This window comes from Struthio camelus, chromosome 5, assembly GCF_040807025.1.
Source record: "Struthio camelus isolate bStrCam1 chromosome 5, bStrCam1.hap1, whole genome shotgun sequence".
Classification (NCBI taxonomy): domain Eukaryota; kingdom Metazoa; phylum Chordata; class Aves; order Struthioniformes; family Struthionidae; genus Struthio; species Struthio camelus.
The window spans coordinates 35,857,639-35,877,111 of NC_090946.1; positions in this window are offsets into that span (position 1 = coordinate 35,857,639).

Consider the following 19,473-nt stretch of genomic DNA (forward strand, 5'->3'; position numbering starts at 1 on the left):
AGACAGTTGTTGGCTTTAAGTCTCAAAAGTGGCTATTGTCTGGAGTGTGCTGGATTTTAAAATACAAAACTTTTGTTTTATGCTATTGTTCTACTTTTTTAAACTGAGGCACCAAGAAATTCTTTCTCTCAATTTTGCCTTGCAGCTCTCCTTAGAGGTTTACTTTTGCCTTATAAAACTGACAGAATAAGCTATAGCTATTGTCAGGGAGCAGGAAAAATGGGCTGTTCTACAAAGCAAGGTGAGCTGGGTGCAGAGAATGACGGCAGCACAAGCCAGACAAGCATCCTCCCAGGCAAGGGATGCCCAGTGAGAAGAGCAGAGCAGATCCAGTGATGGTAAGCGGGCTCAGCCAACAGGTTGGTGATCAGCAGGCAAGCCCATAGCAAAGAGCAGATCCAATGTCCAGTCAGGAAGGTATAAGGCTGGGCACCAGCACAGATGCAAGGATAAAAGGCAAGGACCTGTATGAAATGCAGCCCCCAAGCTGAAAGGGGAGGACACAGACAAGGTTTCTTACAATTCTTTTGGTGGAAACCTCTTTCCAGGTCTCACAGCTGCACCATATCAGTGCTGACCTTAAGCACAGGCATCTGAAGACCTGGGTATGGTGGGAAGAAGAGGCAGCAGGGCCTGCTGGTGCATGCGGGCCTCTGGCTGTGCAGGTGCTGTGAGCCTGAGGAAAATATGGAACCCACTGAAGGCTTCTTGCCTGTTTAGGCAAAATTCAGATTTACTGCAGTATCAGAGTAGGTTTTGATTTGAGAACATGGAGAAATGAAAAAGTTTGAGAGAAGGTAATGTAATTTTCATGATCTGTCTTTCTCTCTTCTTCTCTCTGTCTGCCTACTCTGCTATATTGCCTGTGCAGCCACTTGCCATCCTCTCATTCTTTGTACATGGAGATATATATGATCTGAATTTACCAGAATATGACTCTTCTGTAAGAATTATTTTAATATAGTTTCCCTGAGTAAGTGCTTTCCACAGTAATATTTTTATATTCTATTTTTATTGAAAAATCCAAACAAAATATGTACTTTTGTGTATATTTGCTTTTGATTATATTAATTGGCCAGAAGCATTTTATTTGCAGTCAGTCCAGTGAAATATTACATTTTTCTGTCTGCATGCTATTTAAGTCGGACTCCCATTTCTGCCTGTGAACTAGCCTGCTGAGAGGACAACACTTCTCATAGTGCAAATACCAATAGACAGCTGTGTGGGATGTAACCCACTTGGAGACATTTTAAAGATTGAGGGTGTTTCAAGATGAAGGCTTCCATGGAGCGCAGTGATAAACTCAAGTCAGTGCCTAATTTAAAATGCTATATTCCAGTAAGTTTAACTAACTAACAAGACTTTTTAAAATTTCATCTGGAATCTATGTCCTCAGAAGATCATTATGTAGAAAACTCCAAGTTCTAGTACTTCAACTCCCCAAAATGGGACAGCTCTGAAAGGGAGAATGTGTCAGAGATCCACGAATTCATATGATAGGTCTGAGCTGTTTGCTTTCAACGTGGATTCAAATATTCAAGTCTGAGAACAAATCAAGAGCCTGTGCTTTAACACCTGGTTATGTTGCATCCCTTAGAAAAGCCATTTCTGAGAAAAAAGGAATATTTCTTTATGAAGATGTTCTTCCAAAAAGGATCTGTGAAAAATATTCAGTCCTTTATTTAATATTTAATTTATTCAATATTGAATTAATTCCATATTAATTTCTTTAATAGCTCCCAAAGAAATAAATCCAGCAGATTTGGGAGTGGTGGTGATTGCTTTCACTTTCGTAAGAATCAAGGTATTAATATAGTCCACATATAATTTGGTACTGCAGTGTCTTATTCAGAAATTGTTTTAATACTCCAAAAGTTACACCTTTTAAAGTTTTTTTCTAATCCAGAGCAAAAGAGTAATATTTCTGCCTCTACAAATGCGCAGTCAGTTTAAAGCCATTGCCTGGACTACAGGTGGCAGTACATGTTTAAGTATGAATATATCTAAGCAGCTCTTGTTAGGAAAATGCAGGAGAAAAGTGCACTTGATCTTTGATTGTTCTAGTTCAACAAGCCAAGATCAAATAATATATTTTTTGACTATATGAAGGCAAGCTTGGGTTAAAATGGTTGCACTAAGTTTAGTAAAGTAATATTAGGAAACAGTTAATCTCCTGAAAATGAGAAGTTTATGTCCTAAAATAATATTATAAACAATGCTGTAGAAAAGTAAAAGGCTCAGTATATAGTCTGTTCTTCCGAGTTATAATAGCTATTTCTAGGCGGATGAATTAGCTTGTCAAAAAGGAAAAATGGATGAAAGTTAATGGATCCGTTTCTGCCTAGGCATATATGACCCCCAATGGTTTTCTGATTTTTTTTTTCCAGATTTGTTTACTTTACTGAAAATAGACAGTGGTTGCTATTTACTTTTATTTGTAAATATCAAAGACTGAGTATGATTCAAACTCTCAAGAGACTAGAAAAATGAAGAAAATGCCTTAAAAAAATAAGATAAGTTGAAAAGGCAAGGAAGAACTACTTTTTCCCTGAATGAAAGTATTAAATTTTTCAAAAAAAAGTTGGAATCTGTTTTTAAGAAAATCTTAAAATGAAAAGAATTATGAAGTAAAATTGTGAAAATCTTGTAAATAACCCTGAATCAAGTTAATTGAGGATGCTTGAATTAATGCTTGCAATCTGTCTATGTATTTCCAGATCCAAATACTCATGACAGAGAAGAATATAACAAACATTTAAAAATTGCTAGAAAATTATTTACACCCAATCACACACCACTATTTTTGCCCTCTATAATAATTACATATTTTTATTTCTATAGCACCCTTTACCATAGCTGACTGTTAGATGCTGAAGCAGGAAATGGTTAAAAGACTCATCTAGTGAAGCTATACAGTGGGAATAGTAGTAAGAGAACAGCTGGATCTGGTGGATATACTAAGGCTCGTATTAGACTTAACCAGGGACAAGTGGGAGAACTCTTAGGCTTTCTTTTCACTTTTGAAGCTAGACCTTCATTAGCACCTCTGAGTTCAGAGACAGGGTGAATGAAGAACGTTCTTCTACCTAGTAATGATCAAATAATGTTTTTTTTTTTTTTTATCCCCCCCTACTTTTTCTCTTTCCTCTTTTTCTTTTTCTTCTTATTAGTCAAATCTTCACCTCAGAAGATGATTCTTATTTTCTACAGACTGGTCTAGAAATATACCGACCAGAAGGACAGACATGGATGTTAGCAGATTTTAAGAACAGAGGCAAGGCAATTGCTTTTAAAAAATATTTTAAGATATGTTGTTACCTTCTCCTCTTCCCTTCTGGAGACCCTAAATTAAATGTGCTAGAACTAAAGAATTATTGGTGAAAAACTCTGAATTTTGAGGTCATTTTATAAGCTTTATTATGGGGCTTGCATTTGCTAAGGCATGAACAAACACTTCTGCAGGAAAACAGCCTTGTTTTGCATCGTATTTATCATGATAAACTTGTGCAAAATTCCTTATAAGGCAAAGACAAAGTTTTGAGAAGGAGGTCAGCCTGTTACTGTAACCCAAAGACAGTATTTCTTTCTCTCTATGGATACAGGCTTAGCTATGACACAGTACTTTGCTGTAACTAATCTTCTTAAATAACCAGATACCAATATGAGAGAGATTGTTATCCTAGACTCCTCTGGGTAACACTTCCTATATCTTTTTTAGTAATGGTACAAAAAAGGTGACGATTACACACATGAAAATAGCTATAGTAGAATTTCTTGTCTCTAGAAAGAAATGCTCTTGAATTCAAGTTCTGTAAAATACATGGGTAGCCTTTCAGTAATGTCTTTTGAGTTAGTTTTCCTATTCAAAGGGAGTATCTATTTCAGAGCTTCTGTTATTAAAAAAGTCACATCATTTTCTAGACTCTCATTGCTCTAATGACTAGAAGGTTTCTTATTAACTGCCAACTGTAATCAAGTTGAGTTTAAAGCAAAAAGGTTTGTATCATTGTTATTCCATGTGTGAAAGAAAATTTTCTCCTAGGCATTATTTGGCATTCCTTTGCCCCCAAATATTTTTGCAGAAGAGACCTATTTCTTCTCAGTCTTCATTTTACAATGTTAATGACTATTGTATGAACAACTCTCCATGGACCATTTTAAGAGTCTTTTCTAAGCGTGCTCTAAATCAATTCCTTTTTCACAACTATGAAAAGACAGGAATTTCTATGAAATAGTTTATTCTATCAGTGCATTATATAATGTAATTTATAATTTCCTTCCTTTTGTGAAAGTATCTTACTAGAAAATGCATGGTACATCCTGGGCTTACTCTTACCTTTTCCATGGTGCCTGACAGTCAGCATGTGACTAGCTGATACCCTCAGGTCTTTTTCCAGGTCTTTCACTTCCATTTTGTCATCTCATAGCAATAATTTAACTTTTTTGTTTTCAAATGCTGGACATTGTATGCTGTATCATTACATTTCATCCTTTATCTCTGCAGTATCATTGAGTCATCTGAAAGTTATCTAGTTCTTTTTTGTATTGATAGTGTTCCTTAGTTTATAACCTTTGCATGTTTCATTAATATTCCTGGCTTTTGTGCAAACAACATAAATATGATGGAAGTCAGCACTTAAAAGAGGATGTCTCTAGTTAGCAAATAAAGATCTTGTGGTACAGATAGGATGGTGAGACATCACAGATGCTTTGACAAACTGAATAGAAGAGTAGAATGAACGGATATACAGCTGTGCTACTTCAGCAAAGGCCTTGCATGAGTTTTATTTCAGCAAATAAAAGCAATAGTTCATTCAAATCATTATCACAGAATATTTTAAAAAATAATACTTTCTCATATTGAATTTTTCATTTGAGTTTACTTTCTTGAAATAGAGAGGAGGATACGCTCACCTTTCCGTAGTGTGTCTGCTGTGCAATTAACTTTTTGAGTCCAAGCCAAGAGATCAGCTTGCAGGTCTTTTCTGTAGGTTTCTCTTACAGACTTTAGCTGATATTTTACCTGAATTAGAAGAAAAAAAAAAAAACCCTGCACTTGTTTTCTCAGTAAACTTATATTACATTTTAATCTAATTGGAGTGAGACCTAAGAAATTATTATACATAGAAACTGAGGAATTACATTTAGTCTTTTATTAATCATTTTATCATTAAAAGAGAAAGTTCTTTCTGAAACATCAAAAAAATGCAGTTTCAGAAAAACATAATCTCTTAATTATGTAGAAGACACAATTGTTTAAAAAAGCCTCAACCTGGAGTTCTGTGATTCAAAAAATATCATTAAGGACATGACAGTTTGTTACCAGAACGTAAGCGTTCAGTGCAATGCCACGGCTCAAAGAGCAAACATATTAGTTGGGTATGTATATAAACAGGAAAATGGCATATAATAGGCTTCTATTACCTAATGGGTTGGCAAGATTGTAACTGTTTCTATATACAATTTTGCTATCAGTCATTTAAAGAGGATATTGATAAGCTCACAGATGAGACAGATGAGGTCAACCAGGTAGACAGAGTTCATTAAGCTTTTCAAAGAGAAATTTTAGTCCCCACTTGTAAATCTGTGTAATAAACGAAATGATGATATCGCTTAGTTGTGCAATAGCTGCAAATTATGATCCTAAATTCTAGTGTCACCTTAACTTTAAATAAGACTATTTTAGCTCTAGGAAAGCCACCATTGCCAATTGTGCGCTCAAAACAAAACTTTCTTTTCAAGTAAATCCAGGAGAGTACTTTTCTCTGCCTTCAGAATAGAAGTCATGTTTCTATATATATTTTTGATAGATACTCCTCAATTACAAGCTAAGCATGCTCTAAGCAAAATTGTTGACAGGTATAAACTGGAAATTATAAAGAGGTGTTAACTTATAAAACAAAAAACTTAGCTTATCCTTGAGTTGTTTCATGCTCCCTATGAATTTAAGAAGCAAAGCTTTCTGTCTATCTTTTTTTATTAGAGCTTAAATTAGGAAGAATTTATCACAACTTTAAAACCCCCAAACTCGTTGAAAGGAAGTTAGGGTGCTCAGCTGTTCAAGGATTGGGCAGACATAAATTTCTTCATTTGCCACTGTATTGAATGATTCATCACTTTTTTTCTTATTGTAAAGCATTTTAAGTATGAAAGGTATCTTACTGAAGCAAATTCTTGACTTTACCTTACTGTGAACTTAGTGCTTGGGTCAATAAATGTTCATGTTAGCCTCAAGATATGTCAATATCACCTCAGTGCTCAGCTGTTTTTTTATAGAATGTTAACTGAATGAACTATCTACCACTCAGTATGGATAATCCTTTGCTAGAAAGATGCATTACAATCATTGTTGTTGATGTAGTTTCTCAGCAAGTAATTCATTGCTTTAGGAAAAAAAACCTTGGTGATTCTGCTTGTTAAAGAAGAGGTAGAAAACAAAACCACAGAATTATTTATCTGAATTTATTGAGTCCTATTCTATATGAGGTTAAGCTGCTGCTGCTAAAACAGAAAACTAGTAAATTGCAATTGCTTAGGAAGAAATTGGATTCTACAAAACAAAAGCACATCTACATTATTTTAATGAATAGAAAATAAGAATTCTTTATTATGACTGAAGATCACAGATTTACTCAACTTATAATTTAGAACTGATAATTCTAATAATGATTTAGTGATTAAATACAGATGGATTAATTGTCACTTATGATGTCTATGTAAGCATAGCCATATTTAGTCCTCGCATAAGATTAGGAAAAGACTCTAGTGTGTTACTTTTAGGATTTCTTTGAGCATGTCTTTTTTTGCTGGTAAAAATACATTTGTTCAGTGATTAAAAAATGATAGAATAAATTATATAGTACTTATTTTCATACCACTCACTGAAAAAAGTGCAGAAGTAAGGTGGGCAAATCAATTTACAAAATATAAGTTCTGATCTAAAATCCCATAAATGAAATCTACTTTTTTTCAGTATGAAAATACCATACCTTTTTTTTTTAAATCAAGAACTACTACTAAAGTCTGGATATTGCTAGAATTGTGTTTAGCAAGGAAGTATTTAAAGGAGGGGGGTCTAACTACCTCACATTCTCCAATTCCCTCCATTTACCATTCAGAAATTCTGTGCCATCCAGTTTAAATCAGCAAAAGGTAGAAAAGCTCACTTCAGGGTTATTTTATATGCTTTTCAGAACTAAGACAATTTTGGTGAGTATAGAGAAGTTCACATAAACATCTTTAAGCTTTTGCATGATAAATGAACCATAATAAATGAAATCAACCTTCTGGATCACTTTTCCATCATAGTATAGACATGGTAAGAGATAATAGCTAAAATGCAAATTGGACAGAGAGGAAATGCATAAAAGCCACAGGAACAGTAGTTGTCAGGACATTATAAATTTTAATACCACTCCTAGGGAAGAACCTTCTGCTGGGACATAGATGGGCAAGTAAAATAATTGTATAGTGTGAAATCATGGAATAATCAAAAAAGATCCCCAAAGTAGCTTTGAAGCATCATTGGTGAGGTACAGGAAAACTATATGCTCTACAGTACTTCACCAAGCAGTAATTTGAACATCATGGAAATGATGTTGACACTCCAAAGCAATCCCAGAGTAGACCACAGTAGACTTCAGAATCTTGTATGGCGGTGGGGGGGAGTCAGGCTAATTGTTACATGGATAGATTATAAATGAACTCTCAACAAATTCTGTTGTGAATTTCTCAAATAGGGTAGGTTGAAAACCATTGTGGAGTTGATGTTTGAACTAACGAGTCCTATTGGTTCGTCTGTAAATAGCCATCTATAAGGTTGAGTGCTCTTGACCATTGCCATTCGTTCTACTTTTTCATTTGTTCTACTAATTTTCTCAATGAAATATAATTTCTGATGAGATAATATACTAAAATCCTCCTTACATGTGATAGAGATTTAATTAGGGGCATAGAGGTACACTTGGAGCATAAATTCATCGTTTACTTTTGAACGCTTTTTACCTGCGAAGTTGTCATTTTCTAATTTCAGTGCTTTCCTATGAACTAAGGAAATAAAAACTTTCATAGATTTTTTTTCATTTAACATTCCATGAATTTTTCAAAACATGTCATTCATCTAACATAAAATCTAAGTTCAATTAAGAGAAAAGATGCAATAACATTTCCATGGTAAAACCTTTTATAGTGTATTTTTGTTGCCAAAGAACAGCATGAAGTAGTCAGATGATTCAAAAATGTTCCTTTAGGGATTGATGTGGCACTAATAAGTGTAGTTAATGGTTTACTGGATTAGGGTTACTTTCTTTTAAGAATTTTTACTTTGCTAATGATACTCTTTAGAAGGTATGGGGAAGCACTCAGAATAGTAATGAGCATTGCAAAGAGCTTAGATATTTGTATATGCCTAATAAGCATGCTTCAGTGGGGTTTATTTGCATTTAGAAGTTTTATTCATATCATAGTTGGATCAAAGCCAGAAAGCAAAAAGATTCTATGAACTCGAATTTATGGCCTGGAATTCTTAATGTTATTATTGCATTTAATTTGATCAGTTTAAATGTAGGAGGAGTGAGAAATCACTACAGCCTGCTAGATCTATAATTTGCTTATGAATTTCCTGAATGTATGATTGATCTTTCATTTTTCAAAAGTTTTAAAATTGTATATTTACTTGATATTCATTAACAAAGCCAAAGGAAACAATTTAAACAAGTAAAAGTGTATTTTTAAGGTCTGATCAGAAAATTCATAATAAATACTTAATAAAATAAAGTTTTGTAAGCTAAAAGTAACCTCTAAAACAAACATAGATTGAATTCTGAAAAGTAATTAGATACAAGTTTATCAATATATACACAGAAATACTAATTTTTGATTTAGGTCTACTTCTAAATTTTAACTTTCAGGTGTGTTCACTCAGTGGTATTACTGTGTTATGTTGGATGAGTATTACCTCAGATTACTAAATCCGAGCTATTTTGCTTTGGAAAGCTAAAGCAAAACATTTTTTAAATTCATGTTGCCATTTTACAGTTAAAATATTTTATAAATGCAGCATACTATAATGGCATCTTAATAGGAATGAATGCATCCACCTTTAGATCTAAAAACGTGAGTCTTGACTCTTTGATTAAACCCAGAGAGAATCTGTCTGTCTACATTGATACAGAAAAGGAATATAGGACCAAAGGGATTTGGGCCTCTGGGACCCAAAGTCCAAGAAGGTGTTCCACAAAATCCTCTTCAATCATAGATGCCTCATTTTGTGCCAGAAAAGTTCCTTAGGCACCTGCAGGTCCACCTATATGGCTACCTAGAACTGTCGTCATCCTGCAAGCTGTGCAGATGCCTAAAGCCTATTAGAGTCAGAAACTACCCTTTCCTGTGCTTAATTACCCTGAGAGGCCTCATATTAATGAGTAAAGGTGCTTTGAGCATGCCTGAGTATACTCCCAGGGGATTCAGCTTTGCATAGAAAAACAAAAATGCCATGTAATCAATATGTGTGATAACCTGTGCTGCATTCAAAGTAGCTGATTGTGGTGATTGCATAGATGGTACTTCTTGATTAGTGTCAGACTGAGTGCTTAATGTCTCAGTGTGGCAGGCTGCTGTAGGGAGACATAAACAGTGTTAGTTGCTAGAGTAAACAGCAAAAGGCTTTGAATTGATCTATTAGATGAAATACATTACCAAAATGTTTAAAAAGTGAAATTGTAATCAGATCTATTGATAGCTGAATAATAATAGCATGCACACTTTGTTTCAGGAAGAATTTCTGAGTGAAGTCCATTTGATTTAGTTAAGTGCCTGCAAATACAGTTTATGGGCCTAAAGCATTGAAAATACGTGAGACTCTTATTACTCTCCATTCAGAGAAATCCAGTGGATACTGCGTAGAAATAATTTCACTGACTCAAAAGATAAGAACATCAAGTCAATTCATATACAGTTTTTCCCTATGCACATATTCTTTTTACACTGATTTCCTAATTGTAAGCAAAGCCATTAAATTAATGTCCTATTTCTGAAGCCCTCGCTTGCAGACAAACAAAATTGTAGATATTGAACAAGGAATACAATTTACTGTATTGTTATTTATAGCCAGTTGTAAAGAGGTTATCAGCGACTGAGCTCAGACATCTTTTACATTTGTAGAAATGAAGAAATACAGATAACCAAAGTCAGACAAAATACTTCAGGGGCCAATGAGTCAGAGCTCTTCTCTCCTGCATGTTTTATAGTACATTCCTTTATTCAATACAAGAATGAAAAAGATCAGCACAAGGGGAGAAAATGGAAGGCTAAAAATTGAGGCGTACCACATTTTTTGCCATTCTCCAAGTAAATATACCTTGTTAATTCTTTGGCCAGCTCATGCTTTTATTGTTAAACAAGAGTTTCCTCATTTTATTTTAAATGAAAAAGGATACCATGCAGTGTATTTTTAGCTATTGTTTCTTCAGTCAGACCCCTCACCCCCTATACCGCTTAACTGGGAGGCAGTAATGTATTGCAAACATAGCTGTGATACACTGTCATGCAAATTAGCATGGCTTGCTTGAAATTGCTGTCACTGGAGCTGCTTTAAAGGTAACTTTTGTGGGGGAGAAGGGGGAAAACTGTTTCATTTTGGTTTTGGTATTCCTAACAGGAAAAAGTGGATGTTGTAAATTACCATGCATATGTAGTATGGTAACTGCTAACATAATGAGTGGTGATTTTCTAAAATGAACTAATTCTATCACTGGTGATTGCCTAATTGTACCCTCACATGTGATAAGCATCAATGGGTTTGATCTTTTTATTTATTTAATTTTCATTTATTTATTTTTTTTCCTGCTATCTGTCCCAGGGTGGTTGTTGTTTTACTTCTCAGCTTCAGTACGTGGAAAATGTTATGTCACTGAAAGTCCTACCACTTTGGAAAATTACCAGCTCAAGCAACTGCACTTTTTTTTAGCTCTTAACTGGGCTTCCACTCCATATCCTTGTTTTATGTATTACAAATCATACATCATCATCCTTCTCACAGTGTAACTATGTGGTGTGCTCATCGGCTAAAGATATACAGTGCATATAAAATGTAGTATCTGGCAATATTTTTGCATTAATATGGCACTCCTGTTGTAAGTCTTCAGAAGAATATGAGATGACTTCAGAATGTTGTTTGGAGGTAAGTACAGAGTAGCCACTGAATCAAGGAGAAAATAACACCACCCTCCACCATATTACTGGCAGATTGAGCTACTGGTTGCAGGGTAGCAGTAGGGAAATGGAACTGGTAGTACTATTCCCCCATCACAGGCGGATGAAGCTGGTTCTTTAACATTGAATTACCGAAAAAAAAAAAAAAAAAGGCTGAAAAGTGATTATCACTTTTGTCGTTAAGATTATCCTGGAAAAAGCCAGGTATTTAGTATTCAGAAAGCAAAGAATCACCAGGGTCAGTGGTTAGTGAGTCAGTGAGGTGTGGATTACTCTAATGAAGACACAGAACTAAAATGCAATCTGCTGTTAGCAGCATCCTAATGTAAAATAGAGAAATGCTGCTGTCTAGTGGTGAATTTGTAACCTGACATTTCAGTGTACCAAATATGAGCTAGTGATTTCAGCGTACTTCTAAAACATAATTCTGAAACAGAAAAGAAAAATGTTTTTCTTTCCCAAATGACGTACCTGCTACTGGCTGAGAACAAAAAGTAATCAAGACAAGTGGTTTCTGAGCTTCATACCTAACTTCCACTTAAGCGTAAGTTCTATCCCTGGTAAACATCACAGTTCCACATTTAACAGTGAAAACCTTGCAACGCAGTTTGTGCATTTTCACTGCCTTTTAGTGGTAATCAATGCCAATTGCCAGCTCATTACAAAACTTGTTCATGGATCATCAGAAATGCAGGACCTGAGGGGATGGTCTGTCTTATTCCACTGAAAACCAGTTGTACTTGCTATTTCCTTTAAGGAAAAAGTGAAATCTAGAAATTAGCAGACTGAAATAATGACAACATCGTACTCTCTAATTATTTTTTTTTACTGGAGCATTTGGTTTTCTCTCTGGACATAAAACTTCTTAATGATCCTTAGCAAAGAATAACTTTACAGAGCTGTAGGTAAAGGAATATCATTTTTAGATCTATGTTTTTTTCCCTCTCTATTTGCTTTACATCACAAACCCAATATTAAAGGATAACGTTGCCCTGTCTTTCAAAATCGTGCTGTTCTCAACAATTACAATGTGACCAATTAAGCATCTTTATAGAGCCTTTCATTTTGTAATTCTTATGAACCTTTTTTGCTTTATAAATTTTCCTTAGAGATTACTTTTTAAAATCTAGATGAGAATTGAGGTCCATTCTTTGGACTGTGAGTTAGAGCAGCAGAGGAGGTAAAGAAGTAGTTGGAAAAAGATACAAAGGTGGCTGTAAGAGTTGTCGAAGGGGCTGACCCCACACTGTAAATCAAAGCAGCTCTGTGATTTACTCCCTCTTACACAGTCTGAAGCAATTCACTGTGGAGATGTTCAGCAAAGGAATGCTCAGTTATTGTTACAGAATACCTGCCCCAGCCTGCTGTGTTTTGGGGAGATGTTGATGCTGATAGTATGTTGCTGCCTTGCCAGCAATTCACTACATGAACTCTAGTGCACTGTGGGAAATCCCAGGCTGGGAAATCTAACTGTATTTGATTCTTTTTCGCCTACAAGAGCAAATCTGTCTCAGAAGATTTAGTATTTGCTTACTTATCACAGCAAAAGTGTGAGATTTAGGAAGCTTGGGTTCTGAGAAAGAACCTATTCCTATTATATGACTGCTTTGTGAAACAAGCAGGTCGTCATGCATTATTACTGCAGTATGCTCTAGCTGAACATGAGCACAATAATATAGGCTACCTAACCTAATAGCAGACAGCAACTCTGCCCATTGATCTGAATATCATCCTCATATTTTGTAAAATTCCCACTTGTAAGAAAGAGATTCGGAAAAGGAAAGGCCCATGCAGATAACTGAAGAAGAATGTAAGGTAAACAAAGGAAAACAATTATGCTTGATCATCTTTTACTGACCTTTTTTTTTTTCTCCTCTCAAACATTGATTTTGCTCTCTGCTGAGAAAGGTGAGAAGAGTGAAGTCGGCTATTATTAAGTAATGGAGTCTTACTGTCAAAGGAATCAAAACTGAGCCTCTACTAAAATGTACATTATTGCACCTATCACATCTTTCTCCTTTTTTATGGTGTTAATTCATTTATGTGTATCACCGCCTGTTACTTATACTGTTCTTTTGATAAGTAATCAATGGTTCACATCTACTGTACAAACTGAAAAAAATGTAGTGTTTGATTAGTAGGTTTTTTAATAATTATTTAAAAACATAATAGCAGGATTCCCTTAAACTTATGATCAGGGATTCCCTTTCACAACATCTTACCATTGTAAAATGTCTAGTAAATTGTCAGTTAATACTTTTAGGGCATTTTAATGTTTTTATGCTTTTCAGTAGCACATTTGCAGATGTGTAAAACTTTGACTTAGCTATTTAAGTGCACTGTTAGAGAGATTAACTGACCTGATTGTGACAAAAGAAATACCTTTGCATTATCTGGCTGTGTTAGCCATATCTGGAACACCAAACAGATCTCTGAAGTTTATGAATGGTTTCTGCTGTGTTATCTGTGAATTATTGGTACTGTTCTTTTAAAGTATTTATATTGCCAATGTCAGCATGCAGTTGCAGATGGGCTCTTTGAAAGATGAAAGATTTAGGTATGACAGAGAAATGAGTGGAAATTAATAAAATAAATCAAGTGAAGTATGCTGAACTTCATGTAATCTGTGTAATCACTTGAAAACTTTCAATCTCACTGGACACTTTCTAAAGATGTCCTTTTTTCCTGGTGACAACTGTTATAGCCCCCATCTTTGGGTAGAACTGCAAAGCCAAGTGGGCCTCTATGACTATGGAACTGAATAAGGTATTGGAGCCCACATGTGAGAGCCTTTTCAGATTTGATGTACCCAAATTTCTTCCCCATAAGATATCTCTACCCTTTTGACTTCTCAGTTATTGGTTGTATGGTAGTCACAAGTCAAACAAAGCAAAGAAAATGATCTTACCATTGAATATGAATCTTAATTTAAAATAAGGCAGTGGTGTGAAGTCTAGAAGCAGATGTTAGTGCAGCTTTTTCGTTCTTTATTTTTAATTGTGCTATTAAAGAGGTCTGATATTCCCACCTGGCAATGACTTGACATAAATTAAAAGAAAGTTAATTACTCCAAGAAAGATGATTGATTAGACCTACCTCTTTTAATTGTGTGTTCATTCATTTAGGATCTGATAAAAGTGATTATTTTTTAATCACTAAACCTTTAAGTGGTTTTGGAGGAGGACAACTAGAAAGCTTAAAACTAATATTTGTTTTATAGGTCTATAACCTACACAATCTTTGTAAGCAAACATTTAACTTCATATTGAGGTTTATATACTTTTCTATTAGTTAAAATACATGTACTATTTTACCATAATTGGTTTTTGTTTTTTTCAAAAGCAACAGGATTGGAACTTTTGTCTTCAAAGGAACAAACTGCAAAAATTAGGTGGACAGGAGGTGACGCTTCACTTTCACGTGCTTCCATATGCTAAATTTTTGTAGTTAGAGTGGAACTATTCTTCATGTTCATGAACAGAAAGACCTGGTAGGAAAGCAGGTCAAAACAAAATTGAAAAGTATAGGTATAGACTTCTAGATGTGTGTGACTGACTAAATTTAAAATATACCTTTACTGTCCGAAATAGATATAGATACATAAAGAATTTCTACCCGCTTCCCCCCACCTTCTTTTAATCAAAAGCTGCATTGTGAATCGTATGCCAAACACTGCAAGAGCAAATGAATTTTCATTTCCATAACAATGGCTCTGATTGTGGAAGGCTTGTAATGTTCTGTATCTGCTCTAGTGTCTAGTGTGTATTACCATCTGGTGTCCAGTTGGAGAACTGCAACTTATATATGTTTGTGTGTGTGTATATATATGTATAAATGTATGCATGTTTAGCATCAGACACCAGATGGTAAAGCATTAAAAATATATGCTTAAAATTCTAGCATAAAAAGTGAGATTTAGAGTACTATCAAGGGGAACTCACAGTGGCAGGATTCTGAAACATTCAACATACTTGTGTTTAACTACAAATTAAAAAAAAAAAATTAAGAGTGTATAAGAAGCTGTTGTTGAATCCAATATTTTATTAACAAAATAAAATCGACCCTGAGCTGCAAAGGATAGTTATATGGTGGAGGTATTGAGCTGGGACTCGAGTTTGGGGCCTTATTTCCTACCCCCTCCCCTCCCAACATAGTTTTCACTCCCTCTTCTGTACTAGGTTTGGTAACTGCAATGTTCCATATAGATGGTATGTAGAAGATAACTAATTGTCTCTTTAATGTATATTGTAGTTCTGAAATAATTCAGGTTATGTCTATTTATGGGGTGGCTAACATTCTGGCACTGATGATTTGAAGTCATTATGACTAATGGAACTCAGCAACTTGTATTCCAAATTTACAGATACCTGCAAGTTCATGTGAAGGAGTTTTTCCCTTGGTTCCCAAATTATATGACAAGCTTTATTGATCTGGTCATGTAGCTGGAACACAGAATATACTATTTTTCCTCTAGGAGGAGTCAGTCACATGGCTGTTCAACAATGTATTAGTTAATTGGGACAAAATCTTTTTATCAGTCTTGCTAATTGGAAACAAAATTGAAAGGAGAAACAAATTGGATTGGGTCATTGTTCTGGCACATATCTGAGGACATTAAAATCAATGAGGGGGAGAAAAGAAATCATATGTGGGCATCAGCACTAGCATGAAAGTCAACAGCCTGTGTGCAATAATAATGTAGGAATCAAAGTTGGTTTTGAGAGTAAAGGAGACTGAGGCTATCGTCAAAAATTGAATTTACACATAAATACCTTTGGCCATACATATTGCATGAACATTAATATCTTGATTAATGTTATGATGAATATCAAAAGCATTAATAGTGATTAATCTATTTATTGCAGCTTCTCACTGACTAGGGTAATATTTTGTAAAACTGGCACTAGCATTGTGCATCTGTCTCTGCTATTTATGTAGACCTAGATGCAGAATAATTTATATGATTGCTACAGCTCTAAAAATGTAGGCTTCATGAACTTGGCCTTTTCAGTGCCTGATTGCAAATGCACTGGCACTTGCCAATATCCTTAGTGAATGCCAGATGAAAATTTGTTTCTTCATTTGTTTCACATAAGCTGTGTTGTTAGATATCAATATCATTTTTTCCGGAATATAGGCTAACCAGTCAGAAGACATGGGCTGACCTTATATATACTTCAGACAACATCTCCAAGACACATTTAAAACTTAGTGCACAGAAATCAAGAATTCTCTTGATTCACATTGCTGGGTATTGGATTTTTTTTAACCTCTTTGAAGGTATCTAAACCAACTGTTAGGTACAGAGCAAATTAGACACATGCTTAACTTTTTGCAAGACTAGCATCTGAAATTGATAAGGTGCACGGTGCCTTATGTAAGAATGGAATAAATACCTGTTTGAGATGACGGCAAAATTTTAGCGACTTTCTAATCCCTCTAAGAGGGGAGGGGGAAAAAAAAAAAATCAGTGTGTTTTTTCCATAGTAATAATATCTAACCATCAGCTAACTCTTTGCATTGCCAAAGACAGTAAAAACATAAGTGACTTAAATTCCTTTAACACATTTTTAATATAAATTAATCAGAGATGTAATTTTTCTTAAAAAAAAGTTATGAAGAACAAAATATTTCCCTCTGCTCTTAAAAAAAAAAAAAAAAATCTATAAAGATTTGACATAGAAAGAAGCACACGTTTCAGGTCCATTATTCATGTTCTTGAATTATTCTTTCTTTCAGCTAATAAATGGCTGATCACTAAGCAGATAAGATCCAACAATAAGATTGGAATTATTTCTATTAGGTATGATGAAAACATGAAATGCATTGTGGCTTATCATGTCTGTGATTAAATATGTGATTTGTAGTAGGGAAGTAGTGCAAATACGGCAAAACAAATGCCTGCTTGTTATGTAGAACAGCAATGAGGCATATGCTCTGGACAGTTCTGAAAGCTGGACAGCTGAGGTGTTTTTGTTTGTTCATTTCCTTTCTTGACATAGGATCCAAAATTTGCCAAATGCACTGTTAAATCACAGATTCCCTTCTTTTCTCCAGCTTTAACTTAGAAGCCTGATAATAATAATAGTATGCTTCTGAGCTTGGGACTAGAGGTAATGCATATTCTATTAAACAATTATATTATTTTTAATAGGAGGATTTATATATTCATAGGTGCAATTTTAAGGATGTCTTCTGTCAGCTTCTGAGGTTTTAAATCTGCCAGTTAAATCCTTCTGGACAAACAAATTCGTGAAACACAGTGGGAAAAGCCCTTTAATGTCCTTGTGTGTACCCTTCCTAGACTAGGTGAGTAATCCTTTGACAGTGTTCCAACAACACATCAAACATCAAATAGGAGACAGCACAGAAGATATTGCGGTTTGTTTCTGGTATGAAGTTACTCTCGTGCTGGACAAAGAAAGGTGGGGAGGCAGTCCCTGTCTAAGAGGTGTCTCAAAGCCATTACAGTTCCTGTAGTTCCTCTGGAGTTTAGGTAGCCCCGGTGTTCCAGGCTGTGCTTTTTGGAGAGTCTAACACTGCATGATTTTTTTTTTTTAATGGAACATTTTAATAATGTTATTGGAAAAAATACCCTGACTGATCTCAAAACGAGCTGCTTCAGTATGCACTGTATATATATTTCTTATGCAACAGCATAAACCTCAAGTGAAGTATACTTCTAAAAACAGGGAATGTAAAGGATCTTTTCATTCATTTCATTCACTTATTAGCCTGCCTTTTTGATAATTCTAACTTTGAGGAGTGGGTTATAACTGACATTTCCCATTTCATTAATATCTGGTTACTATTATTAAGGGGATTTGAGCTTTGATATAAAGCTAGTCAGAAAGGCAAAAGCATGCAGTCTTAGGATAACTTTGCAGTTGTAGGACTGTTAAGAAAATCTGTAACGCTGATAGAACTTGATCTCATTCTGAATAAAACTGTTGTCCTGTAGAGAGGTAGATGGATAACAAGGCTGGAGAACTATTGTGATAATTAAATGTGTTCTGCAGTGCTTTGTGTTCCTTTCTCTAGACTCACTCAACAAAACAAAAAATCCTTCTGAGAGCAATTATTTCTACCTTCAACAAACAAGCTATAAAAAGGTAGTAGAGAAGATCCACTTAATCCATATTATATTTGTGCCAATAGCCTTTTTAGTCCTTTATAGACAATCTCATTATTGACAGCTTCTCCTATTAAATCTTTTGCTAGAGAAGCGTACGTTACACCAACTAGGAAGTTCTTCATCCATATCATAAAAGGTTATCATTCACAAGATCTCTTTGAGACAGGTGTAGTAATGAACAAGAACTGAGCTACAGGGCTTTTTTTCTGTTCGCTTCTTCCTGATTTTTCTTTTTTTAGTCACAGCTACTGAAGGGAGATAGATACAATTGTTTACTGTTATTGAGAATGTGGGTATCTAAGGAAACCAGCCAATTAGAAAGAAGTTTTATGGAGAAATAAAGATATGCGCTACTTTAGAATACTTCTCATTTTTAAAAATCCTTTAATTACCAGAGATGCAGCCTATGCAAAGTAGAACACTTTATTTTCTGTTGACTTCCTGACCTCTTGATGAATCTGAATTGATCCTGTTTGAAATGGCATTTCTTTTAGAGAACAATATTGAACAAAGAATGCACAATTTCGGAGAACCCACAAAAACAGCAGGTAATTTTTCTAATAGCTAATTACTTACTCTCTTTGTTAAACTGTGGGCATCTTAATCTCGTCTGTACTAGTCTAGAATCAGTGATATATCCACTAGGGGATAAAGGTAGCCTTCCAGCTGATGGAGATTGTAAAGCCCTCTTTTAGATTTCATTTTCAAGTTTTTTGCTTTTTATATACTATAGTTGCCTCTTACCTTCCTTTTTTGATGAGTTAATCGGCTTAAGCTCCTTGAGCTTTATTTTTACTCTCAGCTGTCTTCACCTTATCAACGTTCTCTCTGATTTATGGACACCATTGTTACAGTAGTAGGCAACAAATGTCAGATGAGAGGTAATGTATTCATTTCTCCTTAATCTTACTCAGCGTTCTCCTTGCTCAACCAAGGATCACATTTTAGTTTGGGCACAGTACAGCGCTGAGAGTTCATTCATCATTATCTGTGAGTTCTTTTCAGAATCACTGTTTCCCAGGGAAAGTTTTGCTGGGATAGGTGATGCAATTGTGACATTAACTTTTTATTGCTGTAATATGATCCTAAGTATGGATGTATCTAACGTTTCTTTATAAATCCATTTT